At 40.4% G+C, this 10,823-nt stretch overlaps 1 protein-coding gene across 1 annotated transcript in view; it reads right to left on the bottom strand.

The window, feature by feature from the left end:
- The window catches only part of TRPC7 (transient receptor potential cation channel subfamily C member 7), a 115,654-nt gene that overhangs the window by 56,663 nt on the left and 48,168 nt on the right, over positions 1 to 10,823 (bottom strand). The window lies entirely within an intron of this gene.

Genomic DNA, 10,823 nt, shown 5'->3' with positions numbered 1-10,823 from the left:
CATGCTTTACAATTATAGTGCCGTCATATAATAGTTACATATAATAATTGTAAATATAATAGTTACATATAATAAAGGACAACTAAAATATAATATTTATAAATATAAATAGAATAAGAGCTCTAAAATGTATAAATAGGTATAAAATATAATAGTTACATATAATAAAGGACAACTAAGATATAATATTTATAGATATAAATAGAATAAGCTCTAAAATGTATAAATAGGTATAAAATATAATAGTTACATATAATAAAGGACAACTAAGATATAACATTTATAGATATAAATAGAATAAGAAATATAAAATGTATAAATAGGTATAAAATATAGTTACATATAATAAATAACAACTAAGATATAATATTTATAGATATAAATAAGATAAGAAATATAAAATGTACAAATATGTATAAAATATAATAGTTACATATAATAAAGGACACACAAAGACTTCACTGTTTTTTTTAATGCACACTCTATAATGGGATGTGAGGGTGCAGAACTTCTTTAGGAATATGGATCCCCAGTTCAACGTTCATCCTCCTAATCGGTTTTCATGTTTATGTATCTCCCGGGAACTTTGCCTGCTCTTCATTGGTTTGTTAAGAGGGACCCTAATGGATACATCAGCTTTGTTATCCATGGATGAGAGCAACAGTGTTACAATCAAGCAAGTTTTTTTACTGCAGCAAAAGGGCCATCACCAGTACCACACCCAGGTTTCAGGTGTTTCTCTATTTTTGCAAGAAGGCAAAAAAAATTAAAATAAAAAATGTTTTTAATAATATCTTTGCTAAAGGCAAATGCATAATCCAAAGAATTTTGTGCAAGGCAAATTCGCTAATTATTATTTTTGAAAAGTCAAGTCAATATTAACATCTCCAGAAGGAAGAAAAAAGCAATCTTGCCTTGGAGAGCATCCAATATTGTCTAATTCAGGGCTAGGCAAAATGCAGCCCACCAGGCCATTCTCTCCAGCCCTCAAGACCCCTAAAAAATGTAGAAAGTTAATATTTATCTGCCCCTGGCTGCCTGTCATGTGGCCCTCGATGGCTTGCCAAAACTCAGTAAGCAGCCCTCCGCCCGAAATAATTGCCCGCCCCTGGTCTAATTTGACCCTCAAAGAAGGAAACTGAGAAGGGGCATGGTGCTGGGCCAGAAGGAAGCTGCAATCTGTTGCTATGCGTAAAATGCTGTGTAACTCCACAGGACCCCTGACTCAGCACAAATGGCAACGTGCTTCGTTTGCACAGACCGTCCGTAGACTCAACAAGGAGTTTGTCCATTAGCACGATTCTGCTGGTCCACTCAGCTGCAAAATGGCTGGCTGACACTTTGCAATTAGCAACTTTGCCCTCCCGATCCCTGATTCCCTTGAAAAGAAACAGCACATCATTATTCACTGATCTGAAAAATAGACTACGACATCCCAGACTGCAGGAGGGAGAGCGCGGCTTCTCCTCTTTACACAGCACGTGTTTCTTAACTCGGCTGCTTCTTCAGCCAGGCTGCCGAGAAGAGAGAGGCTTAGTATCAGAAAATTCACAGGCTCTTTCCTAATGATAGACCTTGGCACCAGTGGGTCTCACCGATAGGTTTTATTATAAAAAATTAAGCTTCTTTATTTCATCTCTTTCCCCAGAGAGACTGAATTTAGAACAATGTATAATTTGGCTGCTTTTTAATTACCTTTCTTTGCGATGAAAGACCCAAATAACTAAAAGGAACGTTAAGAGGAAATATGTTATTGCAGTTGATTGCATTAATAAAAAGCAGGGGTCCATTTGTGGTTTTGAAAGGGATTGCATGTTCTTCAGAGAGATAATTTAATATCTGCACTATTCCCTCTATTTTAGCAGATAAAGAAGTGGCCAGATCAAAAGGGTTTTGTAATCAAAAGACATGCACAGCTGAAAAGTACCAGTTACTCTAACTGGTTCCTTCATATTAATGATCTTTGTAATAACTAGCACATTAAAAAGCAATTTCCACGTTACTAGTTACTTAGATAAAGGACTGTGACATACTAGCTAAGGTGGATTTTTATTGTTTTCTTTATCCTTTGCATCGCCCAAAATAAAATAACAAGCAAATTAAGATTACTACGAAATACAGCTTTCTGTTTTGGAAGATCATCTGGTTGGGGATTTTAAATACGCAGCTCCAGATAAACATACCTTTGAGCCTGAATTGGCAAATAAATAAATGAATAAAATCATGGGATTTATAGTTGCTGCTGTGAAAAGCTGAGCAAATAACCGTTCGTCTGACCAAACAAATGTTGCCTCTTTTCTATTTAGCAAAGTTTGCAATGCTGCTGAATTTATGCTTTTTTTCAAACTATTGTAATGTCAACAAAAATTCTGGTCAGTCGTTCATTTGATTAATCCAAATCTAATCCTAATGTGTAACTTTGGCTATGTGATTAGGAATCAGTGAAAGTTCAGTGTTTGCATTCACACCGTTACTATTAGGATTATAACCTTTCTGGTCAGTGAACAAAGTGTTTTCTCCAAGAGAGAAGCTGAAATGGACTAATTGCTTTGCAAATTTTATGTTATGGCATGATTAAGTCAATAGCAATTGCAAGGATCTAATGAAACAGCTGACTGCAGTTACAGACGGTTGACATTATATGCTGAAGGCCCTGTGTAAAAACCAAACTTTCTTCTTTACTGGTAACAAACAATTAATCTGTTTATCATATTGTATTGATCTGGGTTAATCTGTATAAGGATTAATCTTATTTTATTGTAAGAATTGATTCAAATGAAGACATGTATGACACCTAGGTAGCAAAACAGCAAGACAAATACTCTTTAGCATCCTAAAGAATTCATCTGACACTTGAACCTGCTTGTTGTTTCACCATGCCTGTGAACCATTACAACGAGAGGTACAAATATGAAGGAATTGCCATGAAACTCAGTTTATTGGAATAATTTATTTTCTACTACACAATGAAGATTGGCAATATGCCATAAAGTTTAGATGTTGCTCATCTTTCTCTGACTAACACGAAGAATGAGAGAAAAATAAAATCAAGACAAGGAAGATAAGGGATTAGAATTCATTCAAGCTCTTACTTGCTTGAAGCAATCTGTACAGTTTCTCATTATGCTTGCTCCCATCAAATATTAATGGCCCAGTGACCCTTGAACAATGCTGACTTTCTCTATTTTGATCGCAGTTTCATAAATTGATCTTTGATTCATATGAACGACTTATATGATGGATTTATTTTACTTTCCTTTGTCCCTGAAAATTGGCAAGGACCCCAAATTATGATACTAAAGGTTGGCTTATTACCTTTGGCACAGAAAATAACACAGAGATACAAGCATGATTTCCTTGTAGAGAAGATACTGTGAATGAAGAATGGCAGTAAAGGAGATTCAAATCTGTAGGGCCAAGTTCTGCAGAGGTTTTCTGAGCAAAAGTCCTATTGATCTCACTTTTCTTAGTGAAGGGTTGCAGAATGGGACCTGTCGACTTTCAGAGTAAGTTGTGTTTGATCTTTTACTGGAGAAGGGAATGGGTTCAAGGAGACTTCCCTCCCAAAGGTGAAGGGTGAGGGAGAAGCTTTTGAATGTAGGGGATGGAATAAAAGAGGGAAGGAAGAAGTCATGAACGTTGTCAGGAGCAATGGTAATCACAGCAGGCTCCATGTTGCTCTGAGAGCGGGCAGCCGTTTGCCTACACCTTCAGCACGTCAGCAGAGCTGCAGGAAGTTGAAATCCTAGCTAGAAACACGTAAAGGCACAGAATGTCTCCAGCTCACATCTTCTCCTTAGAGCCAAAAGGGATATAACAGGTCAGATCAGGGATCAACAACATTTTTGGCTGGAGTGCCAAAAACACTCCAAGCCCCATCAACAACATTTTTGGCTGGAGTGCCAAAAACCCTCCAAACCCCCTTCATGCCTCGACTTGGCATGCCAAGGGCAGAACGCAGGGGAGCCAAGAGGGGCCCAATACTCGCTGCTGGCAGTGGCAACACATGTGCCTCTGGGCAGATGGTTGGGGAGGGGCCGGGGTTATGCTGCCCCAGCCCCTTCCCCACCCTGGGTCCCTAGGCATGCATGCAGTTGCTACCAGAGTGGAGCTGGTGCCGGTGCAGCTTTTTGCAGCCTGCCCACTGCCTGCTGCAGCTGCCCACAGCCTGGGCTTTGTAATGGTGGCAGCTGCACACATGCCTCCGGGCAGACGGCAGGGGAGGGGTCTGGGACAGTGCAATTCTGGCCACCCGCCACCACCACAGACCATGGCCGGCGCTCTGAAGTCCGGTGCAGTTGTTTGCGGCCTCCCGGCTGCAGCTGGCCTGGGCTCTGGGCAGCTGCTGCCAGCCACGTAGCCCGAGCTCCTTGCAGGAGGGCTTGCAGCCTCCCGGCCACCTGCTATGAGCAACCCAAGCTCCATGGCCAGAGCCTGGGCTGGCTGTGGTACGTGGAATAAAATGATCTCATATGCCATGCTCTGGCACATGCGCCAGGGGGGTTGCCAACCCCTGGGTCAGACCCTCCGCTCTTGTCAACTGGTTCACTGCTATCAAGGTCAGTCTTTGGAACTACACATCTTTACACCACCTGACCCTGTGTGTACAAGTTTTGAAACTCCTGCAGGAATCCTCTTCCTGTTCTTATCAGATCACAGCCTGATCTGTCACCAAGTGGCACCTACTAATGCCACATACCTTCCCAGAGCTCAGGTCTACAATCAGAACGCCAAGCTGGACAGGGGCAAAGCCCTTATGCCCACCGTTGCATCAAGAATGCCAAAGGTTGCAGTCTTGAGGGCTGTAGAAGGAAGGGGACTGCAGCACTGAGGGTCCCAAAATTATATTTTTAAATGCATCTAAGGGTCTGTACTGATCTCCCACTGAAACACATTGAATGACTCCCGCTGTCTTCAATGAGTATCGTATGAGGCTCAAAGGAATAATTTTTCACTCAGGAATGAAAAGTCAGGATTGTTAAAATGATGTATGAGATTGGATAGCAGCGTTCCTAAACTTCTGTATAATTTGATACAGAGCAGACATTTATCCTAGCAAATTATGTGTGTGTGATAAGGGTACGGGTATTTTAACAGTCTTCACAACTGGGAACAGGGCTTTTCCCAATACACTAGTCAAAATTTCTCTTTATTGCCATTTGCAGTGTGTGATGCAATGTTCTTTTTGTTGTCTAAAACTGCCATCTTGCCATTTTGGTTGCAGTTTCACAAGATTTTAATAGAAATACCATTTTTATTTGCTATTGGTTATTTGGGGGTATCTAGAGCTACAGTTCCATTCTGTATGATATCTTGGTTTAATTGGAATAGGGCCTAGAAGCGCCAATCATGGGTTTGGACACCCATAGTACTGTACAAAGAGAAGGAAAACAATCCTTGTCCAGCGAAGCACCCTCAATATCTGATATACATATTACATGAGGCAGTGATGATGAGTTTTCAAGCTGAAAAGAATCTAGGACATTCAGAAGAGTGTAAAGAAATGCCCACAAAATGGAGATGTTATGAAAAAAAATCTATTTTATGGTATTGATAGAGAGCCATAGATGTGAAATAGAACCCGAGAACTTTTGTGATGACATAGGTAAAAGCAGAAATCGGCAATAGATTATTGGAATCTTTTAGGCGGAAAAACGGAAGCGCTGTGCCAGCTCAAATAAATGATAATTCCCTTATGACTGTACAAATCTACCTCAATGTGCAAAGGAATTATCCTCTCAGGCTGGATTATCTTGCTTTGCTAATGGCACTAAATAATCAAGGACGGAAGCCAAGATTCCAGCACTCATCAATGAAATGTTAAGGCTCTTTGAAAAAATTGACACTGAAAGTAAAACCCTAAACTTATGACTAAGTGACTCTGTCATATCTACTAAAAATAACCCCGGCTCTAAGCCTTCTGGCAAGCGTCGGCAGAAATCAACAGAAAAAAAATGTATATTTTGGTTTAAAAATGAACCGTTTAATGAATTAATGAGAGGAACACAAGCAGACTGTCCTCTTGACCCATCAAGGATGATCCCTGAGAAGAAGGTTTTTAAGTAGATTTTCAGAGGACAACATTCACAAAGCCCAAAGACACTGCAAGGTGGAAGGGCATTTCCCCTTAGATTTCAAGAGTGCGCTTGTACATTTAAGTGCTTATTATCAAGTATTCATCTTTTCAGTTAGCTCGCTGCTTCTTTTCACTCACTATTACCAAATTTACCTGGGTATCATACACACTCTTTCCCCCCAAATCGTCCTTCCATAATTAGTATGAGGGTCCTAATTGGGGAAGCTGATTTCTGCCCTGGACTAGAAGCATAGGGACGAGGTAAGGGCTGCAAGGGGCAAAGTATAGTCTGCAATATCACAGTTACTTTAAATAGCAGGTGGTTGCTTTTGGCTCGGAGAGGGTTAAAACTAGCTTTGGCTGAGAAGTGACCGAATCCAGCCACGTGGTCAGGATGCCCTGCAGGGATTCAGCCCAACCTCTGGAAATATCTTTTTAAAAATCATTCTGTCTTCCCAAAACAAGTTGAGCATCTCATTTGGGGGAGGAGGGTGGCAGGTGCTATATGAAGAAATATGGTAGTTTTGACTAACTCATTTTCATCATGTTTTATCTGCCACTGGAAACCCGACCTCAGATGCCTAGCACTGAAAATACTGGGGATCTTATTACTGATGGTAGGACTGCTCTTATGACGCATGTGAATGAGTGTGCTGTAAATGGCAAAGGAAACACAAGGTTCCAGGTGATTTTCATACCTTTATTTATCCATGTAGAACTGGTGCATTATCCAGGGTGGGATGGAAACTCACTGAAACTCTACGGTAAAGAGTCTTATTCCACCTATAGCCCCTATTCAGCAGTGAATAGGGTCACCAAAAACACAAAGCAGAACAATCTGCCCCAAGCACCTAGGAAGTATGACCATGACCCCACGTTTTCTAATATTCTTAGAGGTAGTGTAAATGTCTGGACTTTCTTAGATGTGGTAGCTCCTCCATTTCCCTAGACACAAGGACTTTAATTCTCCTTTTCTGCCTTGCAAAGAAGGCCCTCCTCTTGAATGCAAAAACCAGTGATATGTGTAAGGTGTTTTTAAAATATATACCATGACATAAATGTTAACAGCAAAATTGAGTTTTGTTTTCTGGGAATTTGGTGTGAAGCATAAAGGCAGAGGGAGAACTGCAAAGTTTCCCTGCCCCCCCAAAAAATTCCTGGCAAAATTATTCAATACTAATACTGATATTGTGAAAGGCATGCATTTAGCTCTAGCATAAACTGCTGTAGGTGGTTTCCTCTATGGGTTTTTTTTTTCATTTGTTCATTCATTCTTTTCAAACGTTAGATGGTCATTCCTGAAAACTAAGCCTTAATGATTGTCCCTTTCCTAACAATTCAAGACCTTGACAAGGATTCAAAAATGCAGTACTGCCAGACATGTATTAGTTGACTTCTGGGGTGAAATCCTGGCTCAGCTGAAGTCAGTGGCAACATTCCCATTAAGTGCAAGATAGCCAGGATTTCACGCCTGGTTTCCTTTCCCACTTTGCCACCAACTGGCTATGAGCACTGTATAAGTTGGCTTTATTTCTGTAGATTAGCTTTCTCATCTGTAAACTGTTTATATTGGAACATGCTTACCATATAGGTCATTGTCAATTGTAATTACTCTTTTTGAAGTGCTTTGGTATTCTTGGATTGAAGCTGGTAGATGATAAAAATGTTTAGTAACCGCCATTTTTATTCTGCTGAATTTCATGAAGCTTGCAGTCCCGTTCTTGCCAGACTGTTGCAGTGCTCATACCACCTTCAGTTCGCATTAAATATGTCTGTGCATTGGTTATATACTATAAAAGAAACAACCCAGTGGTCTCTTTCCAGTGGGTTTTTCCAAACATTGGGATAGTAGAGATAACTGGGTGGTTGTCTGTCCTGGAATCCTGTCTCCTGTATATCTATTTTGTATTGTTTTTAGTGGTATATCAGTGTTCGCATGATGCATTTGCTTTGTTCTCTATGAATTGGTATGGTAGATAATGAAATGAAACTGTGTATGCATTATATGCATTATAAATGTCATAGGCACACTTGGGGAGTGGAGATTGGTGTTGGAAGGCCCGGCATTTGCTAACTGCCACTAATAAAACCCAATGTCTTTGATGCATTTTCCACCCCCAGATAAAGGGTGAGGCTTCTCTTCAAAAAGGAGCAAAGCAAATGAAGAGTGATTCAGCCAGGCAGCAGAAAGTAAAATAGGTACAAAACAAACAGGACTGGGTAATATGCTTTTCTTTTTTTAATCTAAATTGGTCAAACAGAAAACAAAACCGAGGCAAATAATATCTATTTCAAAGCAATTTGCCTATTGTTCTGCAGCTTGATTCACTCTTGCCTCATGCAAAAACCATCAACTTAGCAATTATTTTATCAGTGGAAGGAGTAATACATTATTTGCTTGCTTCTTTTTATATTCGCAGGGTAACATTAAATGAAGCCTGATATTCTTTAATTGAAAAGCTAGAGATTTGCTATGAACTCTGTAGCCCATGTAGTGAATGCAAATGATTATTTCTTGTTTACATTTCAGTGGGCTTGTCCTTCACTGGGGGTAGGCATGGGATCCTTGAGATGGTTTCTTTGGGACATAAACCAGGCGTTACATTTGTCCCACCTCCTCAGCTCTTTTAGTGCAGCAAAAAGCAACGGGCCACATGTTCATTCTGTTTGTCGCACTAAAAAAATGGCTGATTTTCTGCAAAAATGGCTAGTTGATGACAACTTTATTGTACCGAGCTGTTGCAAACCAAGCTGTTGTACCAAGCTGTTGCTGTTCATTTTGTTTGTCACACTAAAAAGATGGCTGGTCCTCTGCAAAAATGGCTGGTCGGTGACAAATTTGTGGTACCAAGCTGTATCTGTGTGCCTGTCCTTAGCACTCTTATTTTTCTAATGCTACAGAGCTTGTAGCACTGCAAACATAACAATGTGCCAAAGGTCTTGAAATCTGATTATCTTTGTACGCTACACGCTTACCAACAAACTGTTGAGCGAGGTGGCTTGCTACCTTTAAAGGAACTCTGGTGCCTTATTTTAATGGGATGCCCTTTTATGAAGTGCTTTGCTATTAATGTTTCTCTTCCTCTCTGTGTACATGGACAAATAAATCCTTATCACTTAATTATTTGTCTGAAAACAAGCTTGCAAATTGAAAGTCCCAGCTCTGATTCTAGTTGGGACTAGGAAAAAAATACATATATTTATGCTCTCTATGGAAAACTGAATCCTCTTGGAAATCTCTCATCCTAATTGCAAGTGGCAAGAGAGGGTTTTTTTTCCGTGAGTTTTTGTACCCGCCTCACGCTAACATCATACACAAACACACATATTAATAATACCTACTGCTTCTAGAGAGATAGATGAAGCCAAAATTGGGAGCATTCAAGGTCAGATTTATAGCAGAACATATTAATTGCTCTCTAAAAGAAAGAATTTGAAATTTCATAAAGGGGCTTTATCAGCCTTTTTTTCTGTACTGGACTTCACACAAAGGTTTTGAGTCTTTCCCCTGTTCTCCCTGGCAGCTGTCTAGATTGAAATTTAAGACCCAGAGGCATTCTGCAAATGAAAATAATTACATCTGCAGATTACAACAAATTGGGAATGATATATATACCAGCCAGGAAAAAGAAATAATTCACTAAAGCCTGGAGAGAATGAATGTTGGACAGGAAATAGCAAAATGAGATTCGGCTTGGAAAATCCAGGCTAATACATCTGGGAGAAGGCAAATAATCAGAACCACAGATATTTATTGAAGGGAGGAACCTGGAGAGCAGCGATACTGAAAAAGGCCTAGAGCTGCTAAGGCACAGTGGCAAAATATCCACAAGGATTTGCAATGTTTGTTTGGCACAAGATAAGCAATGCAATTTCCGTGCATATCCGCTGGAAGAGAAGTGAAGGTACTTTCCTTTCCATCTTTGGTGACCACAGACAACAGACCTCAACCACCCCACTAGGGCTCTTCAAAGATGAAGATAATATGAATATAGTCTAAAGTCCAAAAGTGATCACGGTGCTTTGGGGATTGATTGATTGGTTGGTTGGTTGGTTGGTTGGCTGGTTGGTATATAACGAATTTAAAAAGTTGCATTTGGACAATGAATCAAGTGGAAGCTGCTAAGAAACATCTCTGAGACCCTCATAAAGACCATAAATGGTCACACTTCATAATCCTGATATTTTTCTGATAAAAAATGAGCAAAAAGACCAGAAGAAAAGGAAGCCAACTTTCCCAAAGCCCCAGCAGGCTTACACAAGGCCCTGTGGCACAAACCCCTTTCACAGGAACTATTATCCTTAATAAGGTCCCTCTCTGGCTGCTCCTCAAGGTAGAGCCTCAGTCAATCCCTACTCAAATCAGTACTTAAGTTCTTTAGAGATGGTTGGAAATTAGTGTTTCTGCCCCAAGGGAACATAGGGGACAGAAATGGAGAAATACCCTGAAGTTTTTTTCAGTACTTGTCTTATGACCTCAGCTTTTTCTTCCCTATTTCACAGAAAGACACACAAGCTCCACTCAAATAGTGCCCTCTTTCCTGAGGGCAATATATTGGTCCCTGAGACACTCCTTCGAGAGAATAGCATCATTTCTACTCAACCTTTTACAAGTAGGGCTATGTTTTGAATAGTTTCAGCCAGGGGTATCCTGGGGGGGCATGAATCAGGGTAACTGCCCCAGTCCTGGCACTCTTGGGGGGCCCTGCAGAACTGAGCAAAGCAGCGGCCAGCATGGAGCTGGGCA

Source organism: Alligator sinensis, unplaced genomic scaffold (genome assembly GCF_000455745.1).
Source record: "Alligator sinensis unplaced genomic scaffold, ASM45574v1 scaffold111_1, whole genome shotgun sequence".
Lineage (NCBI taxonomy): Eukaryota > Metazoa > Chordata > Crocodylia > Alligatoridae > Alligator > Alligator sinensis.
This window is presented reverse-complemented; position numbering and strand designations above follow the sequence as displayed.